The 14,571-nt window shown below is 44.4% G+C and overlaps 1 protein-coding gene and 1 long non-coding RNA gene across 2 annotated transcripts in view; both read right to left on the reverse strand.

Moving 5' to 3' along the window:
* LOC127323121 (uncharacterized) overlaps nucleotides 1-14,571 on the reverse strand; it is a 98,987-nt gene that overhangs the window by 1,700 nt on the left and 82,716 nt on the right. The gene's annotated exons all lie outside the window — the stretch shown is intronic.
* LOC127323141 (uncharacterized) lies at nucleotides 11,658-12,412 on the reverse strand. The gene is made up of 3 exons (XR_011748133.1): nucleotides 12,316-12,412; nucleotides 11,815-11,884; nucleotides 11,658-11,738 (listed from the first exon to the last, which is right to left on the reverse strand). It is a non-coding gene; the product is annotated as an uncharacterized lncRNA (long non-coding RNA).

Consider the following 14,571-nt stretch of genomic DNA (forward strand, 5'->3'; position numbering starts at 1 on the left):
GTCAGTGATGTTGGTTTTATTTGGACAGATGGACGGCTCTATGGCTTCTGGGATTGGCAATGAGAAAGCAACTACAGATGTTGATGACTCTACATGGGATGCTTTTGATATTTCATCTTCAGAAGATGAATATGAAATACCTTCGTCTGATGATGATGATAGCATTTTTGGTGATCCTGTATCTGAGTCTGATAATGTGAGTCACTCACATTTTCATATTTTATCAGTACAGTGTGCATGGGAATATTTTGTCCTTGAATTTTGCCTCCTTGTTGCAAATTTTGTAGATGGACATCGATGATGAAGACAGCATAAGAGAGACAGGATGATGAACCCACTTCTGAAAATACGAGTGATGTATGTTTTCTTTTATCTTACTTGCCTTCTTCCAGGTGAAGATGAATATACATGTAATTTGCTATTTTCCTACAAATTGCGCAGGTTGTTGTAATCAGAAACAGTGAGCTTACCTACTATGGGGATTCTGATTTGGAAGACTTTGCTTATGAAGAGGATATTCCTGAGCAGTCGAAATCATTAGAAGGGGGGGTTTCACAGCTGTCAAAATCTGAATGCAAAAGCGAAGTAAGATTTTATTTTGATGCATTGCAATGCATAATAGAACAAATCAAAGTGTCTGTAACAATAACGCCATGTTTGTCATATTTGTTTAGGTGACAGGAAGTTCCCAGTTGGACCATACTAAGCAGGAAGATAATAAGGATCCATATGATATTGATGCTGAAATGAGCAGACAGCGAAAGTATGAGGCTGTAAGGGCCATGATCTTTGTTTCCGAAGAGGCTGCCTATTATTTCTACAACAAGTATGCCAAAGAACATGGTTTTAGCATTCGACGCGAGAAGAAAAAGGAACGCCTTGATGAATTAGGGACACCCACCATTCGGTATAGGCGGTTTCTTTGCTCCAGGGCTGGGCAACGTGAAAGCAAGTACTTAGAAATGAAAGACAGAACGTATAGGCACCGTCCTGAGTCTCGCTGCAACTGTGGTGCCCATTTCAGTGTGTCGTATAACAGGAAAAAGGGTGTTTGGACTGTTCTGAGATTTGACGACAATCACAACCATAAGCCTGCTACAGCTGATCAAATCGCTTTTATGAGGTCTCATAGAAAGATCAAGGCTCATCAGAAATCTAGGATCATGTCACTGGGAGCTGCTGGGATGAGATTATTCAACATTATGAGGACATTTATCAGTGACAATGGAAAATACAGCAGGGTAGGATTTGTAAGAAAGGATCTTTACAACATGTCTTGCCGTGAAAAGAGGAAGATGCTTGCAAAGGGTGACGTCAACACAACCATTGGCATTATGGAGAAGAGGAAGCGAGATGATCCTGAATTCTATTTTGATTACAAGCTTGGTAAAGGTGGAAAATTGTTACACCTGTTCTGGTGTGATTCTCAGTCTCGGCAGGACTATGCCGACTTCGGTGACGTGCTGGTGTTTGACAGCACGTACAAAACAAATCGGTATGCTATGCCGTTCATACCTTTTGTGGGAATAAACAATCACCGCCAGACTACTGTTTTTGCATGCGCCATTGTCTCGGACGAAAAGGAAGTAACATACAAGTGGTTGTTAGAAACATTCCTGAAAGCCATGTATCAGCAGAAGCCTAAAGGGATCATCACTGATGGGGACGCTGCAATGATCGCCGCTGTTGGTAAAGTCTTTCCAGGCGTGTGGTACCGTGTTTGTACGTGGCATATTGAGAAGAACATGAAGAAGCACATTGACTCCCTGGCTCACAATGAATTCGGTCATTGCTTTGTACTACACCACTTCAGAACAAGCATTCGAGGAGAGATGGAGGGCATTCGTCGAGAAGCACCAGACGGAATTAACCAAAGAATGGATGAAGAGGATGTATAGGAGGAAGAAGTTGTGGTCAGCCGCGTATCTAGCGAATGGATATTTCCTCGGAATGAAAAGCAACCAGAGGAGCGAGAGTTTGAACTCCACCCTACACACCCACCTTGACTTTGGACTGACAATGGTGGATATGGTTGTGCACTACGAGAATAACAGTAGCCGTGTCCGGGAGGAAGAGGCCCGCCAGGACACCATAGACTCTCAGACAGTACCGGTTGCAGTTACCAGGTACAAGGATATAGAGATGTCTGCTGCCCGTAAATTCACTGCTACAAACTTCTACCTCGTTCAAGGGGAGCTGAAAAAGATTGGGGGCCTAGAGATTGTAGATCAACTTGGATGTCTTTGGTGGGTTAACAACCTTCGTTGTGTCATGGATGAATAACCGTAAGTATTTGTTTTCAGTGGAGTACAGACCTGAAAGCAAAGAGGAAACAATAACGTGCAGCTGCCGAAGGATGTATCGGAAAGGGCTACCTTGCAAGCACATCTTGTTTGTTTTGCATTTTGTGGGGTGCTCTGAAATTCCGAACTGTTGTGTTCTCCGAAGGTTCTCGAAGGATGCAAGGTATGGTTTGCCCTCGAGACGCGAGAGTGATTTGTACGGATGGGGATGGGAAGGGGTAGCTGAGCGGAGAAAGCATAGCGAGCTTACCCAAATTGGAGCAGAAGCTTTTGATGCAGCATTGCATGACCCAGAATCTTACAGCGAGCTTATGAAATGTATGAAAGGCATAATACACAGGAGAAAAGGTGACCAGAACAGACGTTCAATGGCTTACCATGAGGACACACAAAACAGAGGAGATGCACCAGTAGTGGGTGATCCTGATAAAGCTGAGACCAAAGGAGCACCTAAACAAAACAAGAAGTACTATAAGGACAAGGATACGAATCAACAGACGTCAAAACATGGCAGGATACTGTCACACGACGAGCGGAAGAAGGAGAGGTTGTGCACTGCTTGCAATCAACCAGGTCATAACAGAAACAACAAGATGAAGTGCATGCTACATAAGGAGTGAGTATCTGATTCAGCCCTACTCTTAAATAGCTTGCACTAATCTTCTACTATTTTATGTGCCACTGACTTGTGTGTTATTTCATGCAATGCAGATATGAGGGACCATCGGAAGTATGAACAACACTACTTGATCGATTCACATTGTTGCACTTGTGTATTATTTGTTGTACAAACATTGGTCAGATTGTCAAAGGTCGAATTTTGATACTTGCAACACAACTAGGACAGTTTTGTTCACGAATGACATAGAGCACAGCTTATGTCTTGCACACATTGCGAATACCATTACAGACTGCACAGATCACTGTATGATACTTACAAAACAATATGGAGAATTTGTTCACAAATAACATAGAGCACAACTATGTCTTGGACACATCGCAAATATAATTACAGACTGCACAAACACACTAGTACTTGCCCCTTGAGTCTTATCACTCTCAGGCTTGCTTCTGACGCTTGTTCATTGATGAAGATTCATCCTGATTTTTGCATCTGGGGCAGATGTGGTCTGATCTCTGGAGCTGAGCTTGTCCCTCGTTCACCGTGTAGATCTTGTTGTATATCTCATAACTGAGATAGCCGTCAATAGCTGCGTACTCGAGGTTCATCCAGGACAGTGGCTTGCATTCCCAGAAACCATGCCCTTCCTTCCGAAGCCGGTTGTACTTGAAGTCCTTCTTCATGTTGGCAAACTTGGGATCAATGAGCTTTGCTGCAAGATCAGCCATTCCAGCCTGCGGTTGACCATTAATCTTGAAAATGTCCTGGATGTCGATGTGTCTCTCTTCTGGAACAGGAAGACCGGCCGCACGAAGAACTTTTGTGTCATTTCTTTTATCAACACTTGTAAAAGTGTATTGCTTGTCCTTGAGAAAAGTCAGTAGGCGCGGACAATGATCCTTGCACCTTTGTCAAGAGCAGCACAAATAAATTCAACAAGTACTGTAATGAAAATGTAGGGACGCTTTAAATTCAATGTAGGGACATAAATTTCAATGATCCTTGTACCTAATGTAGTGGAATACAAGAACGTGCTCCCTCATGGCGATTTGCATTACCGCCAACTTGTGTCCGCTAGAGTCATACTCGAGATCCAGACCAACGAACTTGAACCTGTCCTCGTCCTCGTCGAGCCAACCCTCGTACATACGAAGAATTCTATCAACAGTCGCCGCCTCATTGGTGTAGACGACGTCGATATATGTACTCCCGTGCGCAAGGATGCGGTACTTCTCCGTCGTGGACTTCTCGTCTCCGGCCACGACGGAGGAAGAGGCAGATGCCATGGACAGCGTGGGAGGAAGGGAGCACTGGGATGCGGTAGACGAACGGCCGGGGTTGGGACAGAACGGTGGAACTGCCACAGTATTGGGCGGATATAGGGGCGGGAGGCGAACATGCAGTTAGAGGTCTGGCGGCCCACATTGGCCCGTTACATGTCTGACGGCCAAATTCGAAAAATTCGAAAATTCGAAAAATTCAAAAAAAGTTTTAACCAACGGATTATGTTCACAAAAACGTGTGACATATTGGGTAAAAAAAACTGGATTTTTTTTCGAAGGTCGAAAAATCGACTAGCTTAGAAAAAGTGGTTTGATGTAACCCAAACGATTCCGTTTCTAAGAATGTGGATTTTTCAACCTTCGAGAAACGCTCCAGAAATTTTTGTACACACTCTCGTATCCATTCTAAGACGAAGTGTGAAGGTTTTTTCAATTTTTGAATTTCTATGAAAATAAACAATTAAATTTCAGTTAAATTCGAGTTGAAAAAAAAACAAAAGAAAACTAGCGAACCCTGATGGATGGGCCATGAGTGTTCCTTCCCCGCGTCCATGCTCCACGTTAATGGGCTTAGTAGAAACCGCGTTACATGTCTTTCGGCCTAGCTGATAAGTTTTTTAGTTTTGATTTGAATAAATCTGCAGCACATCTGGTTAAATTCAAAAAATTCAAAAAAAGTTTTAACCAACGGATTATGTTCACAAAAACGTGTGACATATTGGGTAAAAAAACTGGATTTTTTTTCGAAGGTCGAAAAATCGACTATCTTAGAAAAAGTGGTTTGATGTAACCCAAACGGTTCCGTTTCTAAGAATGTCGATTTTTCGACCTTCGAGAAACGCTCCATAAATTTTTGCACACACTCTCGTATCCATTCTAGGACGAAGTGTGAAGGTTTTTTCAGTTTTTGAATTTCCGTGAAAATAAACTATTAAATTTCATTTAAATTCGAGTTGAAAAAAAACAGAAGAAAACTAGAGAACCCTGCTGGATGGGCCATGAGTATTCCTTCCCCACGTCCATGCTCCACGTTAATGGGCTTAGTACAAACCGCGTTACATGTCTTTCGGCCTAACTGATAAGTTTTTTAGTTTTGATTTCAATAAATCTGCAGCAAACCTGGTTAAATTCAAAAAATTCAAAAAAAGTTTTAACCAACGGATTATGTTCACAAAAACATGTGACATATTGGGTAAAAAAAACTGGAATTTTTTTCGAAGGTCGAAAAATCGACTAGCTTACAAAAAGTGGTTTGATGTAACCCAAACGGTTCCGTTTCTAAGAATGTGGATTTTTCGACCTTCGAGAAACGCTCTAGAAATTTGTGCACACACTCTCGTATCCATTCTAAGACGAAGTGTGAAGGTTTTTTCATTTTTTGAATTTATGTGAAAATAAAGTATTAAATTTCAGTTAAATTCGAGTTGAAAAAAAAAACAAAAGAAAACTAGAGAACCCTGCTGGATGGGCCATGAGTATTCCTTCCCTGCGTCCATGCTCCACGTTAATGGGCTTAGTACAAACCGGCCTATTATTACCTGTCCGGAATGTTAACAGAATATATCAGCAACACATGTGCATTTAGGGTTGAAACAGAATTAACCAACGTATTATGTCCTAAAAAACGTGTGACACTAAAAATAGTCTGAATTACAAAAATTAGTTTTTACTACAAAACGCACGAAAGTTTTTGCTGAAATAAAAATAGTACAACCCGAATACAAAGATGAATTACAATTTCTCCTTTCATTCTATGAGGATTCATCCATATGCATATCTTATAATGTGATATCTTCAATCTCAAGCCTGATGCACAAATCCAGAACTCAATCTTCAGACATACTAATGAACCTATCACAAGATGAGCTGCTACACAGAACGCATTCCATCCATCTACAAACTCAATATGCTGCCCCTTGTAGATTGTATAAGCTCCAACCATTTGTCCATTAATAGATCTGCTATAAAAAATAGCAGCACCTTCTCTCGGCCTATAGTATCCACGTGCAACATCAAATGGAATGAGCTACAAAAAAGTAAAATATAAACAAAGAAAACGTTAACACTATTTGTATGTTATGAATGAAACTTAAAAACAAGTGAAAAAGTTACTAACCAAACGAGTAAGAGAAGATTCATTCAACCTCGTCACAAAGAACTGAGGTACTTCAAAGAAATCGAGGAATTCGTTTTCCTCCACTTTATTTAGCTCTTTGAATATAGCCCATGTAACTGCATTCATCTCTGCGGAGTTAATGTCTAGCAAATTTGAGAAAATGGTTTTCTCAAAAGTAACTCTGCAGCACTCCAAAACCTCCCAACAATCTGAACAAACAAAAAAATAAAACAGAATGAACAATGAGAAATATGTGAAAACAATATCACAATAATAATTAGAAACAAAGAAACATGCCTGGTAACTGAACCCATGGTTTTTCGTCACGGTCAGCATTGAATACAACAACTTCAAACTTGGAAGTAGTTTCATCATATGTGAACTCCACAATGTCATTTTCATCCATAACATAAGAGTCTACAAAAGAACTCCAGAATGGTCCACAAAGGTAAGTTCTTGCTTCGGTCTTCTCCACATGGAAATGATAAATGTAACCATGATTGCATTCGGCAACAACCCACGTATCTACTAAACTATGTAGCATCTCCCTAGCATGGCAAGGCACGGCCTGAAGAATTGAACACAAAAAACAATTTATTTAGAAAAGATCCAACAAACAAATGCAAATAGTACTAACGGCGGGGAAATAATGTATATCTAGCTTATACTATGCAAAACATACATACAATTAGTTCTTCAAACAAATGCACCATCGCTACATCAAATGAAAATGCACGACGCTTGGACCGGAAGCAGTTAGTGTCAGGCTGGCCACAAATAAGACATCCTGCTTCTTCATCCATCTCTGACAAAAATAATATAACATATCAAACACATTCGAAACATTCCAATAACAGAAATCCAAAGAATTAAATCAATGTTCACAATGAACTACAAACTCCTGCTGATGTCCTAGATTTCTGGGTACTAACCCTAATAGATAGCTACCCTACATCAGCGGCGGCGCGCGGCAGCAAGTCGTGGAGGGGGGCGTGCAGGATGTAGTGCAGGGGCTCAGAAAAGTACCACCGGGGCTACGACCAAAAGAAGAAGCGCCTCCGCTCTCGCTCTCGCCGTCGCTCTCGCCGTCGCCGTCGCCGTTCGCCGTCGCTCCTCGCCGCTCGGTGTCCCCGCTTCAACAATAACCGCATACAATCTCCGCACAAAAGCCTCGGGCTATAAAAATGGGCCAACAAAAACCGGGCACAACAGAAACAAAAGGCCCAACATGTGACTAATTCCAACTGACTACACTGTTATTTCATGTCAGAACCCTACGAGACTTTGTGAAACCAATGCACCTTTAGTCAACAATATATAGGGCATATTTCATTTTGAACAAAAATAAGAGGTCTATTTTTTACAGACTATTTGTTTTGGGTTCACAAGTCTACCAATATGTGAATATTTTTTACTCATTTTTTACCCTAGATCTTAACCAAGCTACGTCTTTTGAACTAATAAACTAGAAAATGCAAGAAAGTTAAGACACCTGGCATTAAACATAGGGCCGACAGAGGATTTTCATTCCTTCTAAGTTTCTTACACAAGATTGAACAGCAAAGGGAAGAAAAAACACTAAATCGGCGGCCTCTACATCTTGCTTGTCCCTCCAAGACATGCCACTCGGCTAATCCTCTTCGTCGGAGGACCACCATTTTCCGCCCTCTTCTTCGACCTTGGACTCCTGGAGCGCCTTGGCGAGCCCCGGTGTATCGGCTGGGTCATCGTGAGCCCGCATCTGGGCCTGGTAACTCAGTTCCACATCTCCCAATATCACGTCCTCATCGTCGTCGGAGGACCACCATTTGTCGTCCTCCACTTCGGCCTTGGACTGCTGGAGCGCCTGGGTGAGGCCCGTTGTGTCGGCGGGGTCGTCGGGAGCCCGAATCTCCGGCGACCACCATTTGTCGAACTCCTGTTCGGCCTTGGACTGCCGGAGCGCTGGGTGAAGCCCGGTGTGTCGGCGGGGTCGTCGGGAGCCCGAATCTCCGACTGGTAATTGAGATACGCAGTCCACCTCGGCTGCGGCTCGGGCTCCGGATCCGGTTGCGGCTCCGGCTTGGGAACGCGCAGATGAGGTGCAGGGCCGCGAATCGGAATTTGGTCCCGCGGCTCGCTTGTCGCTGGAGGTGGAAGGACGATCCCTTCGTGCCGGCGCGGCGGAAGAGCTGGAGGTGCCCGTGGTTCGCCGTACGGTGGTGGTAGGCGGCGTGGCGCGCCGCGAGGAAGAGGGACATAGCCGTGCGCCGCGAGCACGGTGTCCACGTCCTTGCCGGCCCAGAAGGACTGCCGCCCTATTTGATTGTACCTCCCGCCGGCGTACATACCATACTGGTTGGCTAGCTCGTCGAGGCGCTCCATCTCGAACCGGGGCCTCCACAAGGCGCTGTCCTCCCCCCAGTCTGGGTTCGCCCGATCCCACGGCGTGAGGGCAGCTCGACGACGGCGGATGTAGCCGCGCAGATCTTCGTCTTTTTCAGGGACCGGCGGGATGGCGTACCCGGCGGCGCTCACCCTCCAACCAGCTGGCAGGTGCCAGTACAGCGGAACGAGCAGCCGCGCCTCGGCCAAGATCGTCGCTTCATCGGGGTTGAGGCTCTGAGGACGAGGGGCCGCACGGCGGATTTTAGCTCCGCGGGCGCTGCTCCCTCCGGCTTCGTGGTCGTTGAGGCCCATCGCTTGCTACGGCTAGCTAGGGTTTAGGTTATGGGCTAGCTAGGGTTTGGTGCGGGATGGCCTGATGTGCTCCACTGGATGGGATAAAATGGACTGCCGGTGAACCGAGTGAGTGGTGCTGCGGCCTTGTACGCGTGTTCGCTGTTGACGACCTGTTGACTGGGAGGCCACGCGTGTTCGCTATTATGATGCCACCGAATCCGTTCCCCTCCTGTTTAATGGCTCGCCGGTTGTGAAGCGACATATCTAGTTGGGACGCCACCGGTAAACCACGCGCAGGAGCCACTGGTTATCCACGCGCAGGCGCCACGGTAAATGCGTCGCCTAGGCTGCCGTGCAGCAAATTGGGTCCTCAGTTGCCCCAATGGACGGTCAGTAAATGCTATACATACGGACGTTTTACTTACGAAAACACTTTACGGACTCACGATGGAGCAACACACACGGAAGTCCATGAACAGAAAATAAGTTGAAGATAAAAAATCGATGACACAATGGTTCTTGAAAAACATAACAAAATATTTGGAGTATGAACTAAGTGTTCATATTTCAGAGCCTATCTACTGCCATCTTGAATTCACCATCGACGACGCTTCGACCAAAAGCGAAGATGAATATGTCACTAACTCTCATATCGTGCAGTTTCACCAGTTGCTTCCAGTTCGATGTTATCATGGCACCTCCTTTGGCTTTGCCTTTCACCTTTGACTTGTCCATCACCATCTTAACTTTGAGGCGAGCCTTTCCTAAGAATAAGACTTCTACTTCTGATGGCAGTTCAACATTAGGGATAATGTGGCTCATGGTGAATCTCTTCGAAAAGTACTGCATAAAAGAAATCAAACATATAAACAACAGTTACGGTGTAGAAAATAAATATAAATCTCTTGGTGTGTACTGTAATGTTTACCATTTTTGTTTTACCCTCCTGGACGTGTGATTTTTTTATGGTGCAGACATATATTGGTGCTTTCAGATTAGTTTTCTGAACATTACTTCTCAGATAATCAACTACAGTTCTCAGATAACGAAATTCTCCATCATCCATAGCTACTCGATTTGCATACTCAACAAACACCTCGAACTCATGCTCACACTTTATTCTAGGACCTGCGTAAGTATTAAATACATCAGGCCCAACAATAGAATCGCATGGAAGACATAAATGGGAGGTAATTTCGGACCTCTTATATTCAGCTTTTTGTGCAACTTAAGAGCAGCACGAACATGACGAACACGAGCAAACGATGCCACCTAGTTGAATATAGAAAAGATGTAACACGTACAAATTTGAGTCCTAATATGGTTAGGGCATCGATCACCGTCAGAGACTCAGAGAAAATAGGGCATCGGGCAATCGGAAGAGACGAGTTTGTACTTGACTAGATTAGATCTGATATTAAATATAGACAACACGAGATGAGTTGCGTATGACTTACATCATCTTCCATTGTAACTTCGCAGACGCCGCTCTTCCCGTCCAGGCTTCGATGAGAGACGATATGAGGTTAGATGAGGTGATTATATAGGTGGAAGTGGGCAAAAGGCGATCATAATCTTGTTACCTTAATTCGTGGGAGGGTCGATATCAACGTGACAAAGTTTGTTTCCCTAAATAATGTCGTTACCTTAATTCGTGGGAGGGTCGATATCAACGTGACAAAGTTTGTTTCCCTAAATAATGTCGTTACCTTAATTAGTGGGGAAGGTTGGGATTCGATAGTTTGGAGGCGTAGTCAATTACGGGGATCGATTATTAATGTTGTCCCCTTAATTAGTACAATCAAAGGTACACATTTTTGAATAATTGCCCGCTAATTCATGTTGTTACCTTAATTAGTACTACTCATGTCGTAATACTGCTGCAAATAGAAATTAATTTTCACACCTTATGCGCAGAGTAATCAAAGTAGCTCAAACAGATTCTCTTAGCGACGGCGTTTGATAGTCGGAATGAGAGGAGATGGACGGAGAGCAAGGTTATTTCACGGCGTTTTTTCGTGGTTACAATGCATTATAATTTCAGTAAACTTAAAATTTGAACCACTACTGACATTCATGAATAATTTGAAAACAATAGGACATAAACTTCAAATAAAGTTTGCAACAAAAATCAAACTGTCTCAAAGCATGACTTCCAACTTGGACAAATAAGCTAATTGTAAAAATAATGTAATGCCTTTGTTGATTTCAGAGAATATCAAACTTAAGCTTGAGACCACCACCGCGGCTACCACGGAACCAGAACACAAACACGTTTTTAACTCTCATATTAGTCTTCTTCACAACCTCCATCCAGTTTGTTGTTATCATGGCACCTCCTTTGCCTTTTCCATTGACCTGTGACTTGCTCATCACCATCTTAATCATGTTGCAATTTTAGTATTCGATGAATAAACTTCTATTTCTGCTTGGTAGCTGTGTATGCCTAGCAATGTGGTTTAGTGTGAATCCCCTCGAGAAATCTTGCATATAAGATTACAGTCAATTAGAGAATTCAATCAGCTATGTTAGGAAACTGTGAAAATTTTGGTGTGTAATCCAGCGCTTACCATTTTTGCTTTATTCTTCACGACGTTTGATTTTTTGATCGTGCAGACATACGGTGGCTTTCTTGGCATGTGCTTGTCAACTAGTCAGCTGTTTCAATGTAGCAAATTGTGCATCATCCATTCTTACGCGATTGGCATACCTGATGAAACCTTCAAAATCCTCACCCTCCTCACAGTTAGGACCTGCATACAAAATTATATACATAAACCAGAATATTACAATTTCCTTGGAAAACAAGAGTGTCCTAAATTTGTGTACCTCTTACGATATGCTTTTTGTTCTTCCTCACAGCAGCACCGCAACGCCGTGGGCTAACACGTTGTGCCACCTAGCAAAGTGTACAACACATATAACTGATGAGTTCTTGTGTGGAATACTCAAGCGTCCCGGATATAGAGATCTAACTAGTGGCGATTAGTGCAAATCTTTGTGATAAAATAAGGAGGGGACAATCGATTATTTACCCAAACGTTAATCTGCCCTGGATGATCTAACCATAGTTATAGATTACACATTAAGGACATGGCGGCCTAAGGACATTATATATACTTGTGTTTATGATCTACCCGAAAGGGGTTTTCGGAGAACTAGAATCTGTTAAGTACGTATAATCTAATAAGTATGAAGCGCCGACTCTATCCAATGAGATTTTGGATGTGTTGATCTGGTCGATTCCCATGGCGGCCTCCCATACCTAATTTGCAATCTATCTTGACGACAAGTCAAATAATATTACGACAGGTGAAAGTCTTGACATACCTGATCCATGGCAAAGGGGTGCCGTCGATGATCAACACTAGTTCTCTCAGATGAACAGGTGAAAGATGTTGCTTGGTCGGCCGCCCAGACGTCGCTGAGATGAAACGGTGTGAAAAGACGACGATGATATAGTTCGTGCGGGTGTGGGTTACCCGTGATGGGTAGTACGTGTTGCCGCAAATTACGCCCTGCACAATTAAAGTTGTTAACTAATATGTTGGGTGGGTGGGCTTGATCGTTTCGTGCCGGAAATTCGATTCGTGGGCTGGATCATCGTCCAAGCAAGGCAGCCTTTGTTTAATTTTTTTTCTTTTTTATATTTAAGAGGGAAAATATAGGGTTTTAGGCCAAAACATGCACTTTTGGGGCAAATCAAGTGGCTGGGGATGCCAGGGTGAGGCCACACTTGGCACATGGGTGCACCAATGCATGCCCCACACTTCTACCCTTGGAATTTACATGAATAATATGGGGTAGACCATGGTGAGTTGCACCCAGACACCCCAAATATAGGGTTTTAGGCCAAAACATGCACTTTTGGGGCAAATCAAGTGGCTGGGGATGCCAGGGTGAGGCCACACTTGGCACATGGGTGCACCAATGCATGCCCCACACTACGACCCTTGGAATTTACATGAATAATATGGGGTACACCATGGTGGGTTGCACCCAGACACCCCAAATATAGGGTTTTAGGCCAAAACATGCACTTTTGGGGCAAATCAAGTGGCTGGGGATGCCAGGGTGAGGCCACACTTGGCACATGGGTGCACCATTGCATGCCCCACACTGCCACCCTTGGAATTTACATGAATAATATGGGGTAGACCATGGTGGGTTGCACCCAGACACCCTAAATATAGGGTTTTAGGCCAAAACATGCACTTTTGGGGCAAATCAAGTGGCTGGGGATGCCAGGGTGAGGCCACACTTGGCACATGGGTGCACCAATGCATGCCCCACAGTGCTACCATTGGAATGTACATGAATAATATGGGGTAGACCAAGGTGAGTTGCACCCAGACGCCCCAAATATAGGGTTTTAGGCCAAAACATGCACTTTTGGGGCAAATCAAGTGGCTGGGGATGCCAGGGTGAGGCCACACTTGGCACATGGGTGCACCAATGCATTCCCCACACTGCCACCCTTGGAATTTACATGAATAATATGGGGTAGACCATGGTGAGTTGCACCCAGACACCCCAAATATAGGGTTTTAGGCCAAAACATGCACTTTTGGGGCAAATAAAGTGGCTGGGGATGCCAGGGTGAGGCCACACTTGGCACATGGGTGCACCAATGCATGCCCCACACTGCCACCCTTGGAATTTACATGAATAATATGGGGTAGACCATGGTGAGTTGCACCCGGACACCCCAAATATAGGGTTTTAGGCCAAAACATGCACTTTTGGGGCAAATCAAGTGGCTGGGGATGCCAGGGTGAGGCCACACTTGGCACATGGGTGCACCATGGCATGCCCCACACTGCCACCCTTGGAATTTACATGAATAATATGGGGTAGACCATGGTGGGTTGCACCCAGACACCCCAAATATAGGGTTTTAGGCCAAAACATGCTTTTTTTGGGGCAAATCAAGTGGCTGGGGATGCCAGGGTGAGGCCACACTTGGCACATGGGTGCACCAATGCATGCCCCACACTGCTACCCTTGGAATTTACATGAATAATCTGGGGTAGACCATGGTGGGTTGCATCCAGACACCCCAAATATAGGGTTTTAGGCCAAAACATGCACTTTTGGGGCAAATCAAGTGGCTGGGGATGCCAGGGTGAGGCCACACTTGGCATATGGGTGCACCAATACATGCCCCACACTTCTACCCTTGTAATTTACATTAATAATATGGGGTAGACCATGGTGAGTTGCACCCAGACACCCCAAATATAGGGTTTTAGGCCAAAACATGCACTTTTGGGGCAAATCAAGTGGCTGGGGATGCGAGGGTGAGGCCACACTTGGCACATGGGTGCACCAATGCATGCCCCACACTGCCACCCTTGGAATTTACATGAATAATATGGGGTAGACCATGGTGAGTTGCACCCAGACACCCCAAATATAGGGTTTTAGGCCAAAACATGCACTTTTGGGGCAAATCAAGTGGCTGGGGATGCCAGGGTGAGGCCACACTTGGCACATGGGTGCACCAATGCATGCCCCACACTGCCACCCTTGGAATTTACATGAATAATATGGGGTAGACCATGGTGGGTTGCACCGAGACACCCC

Source organism: Lolium perenne, chromosome 1, assembly GCF_019359855.2.
Source record: "Lolium perenne isolate Kyuss_39 chromosome 1, Kyuss_2.0, whole genome shotgun sequence".
Taxonomy (NCBI): Eukaryota; Viridiplantae; Streptophyta; class Magnoliopsida; order Poales; family Poaceae; genus Lolium; species Lolium perenne.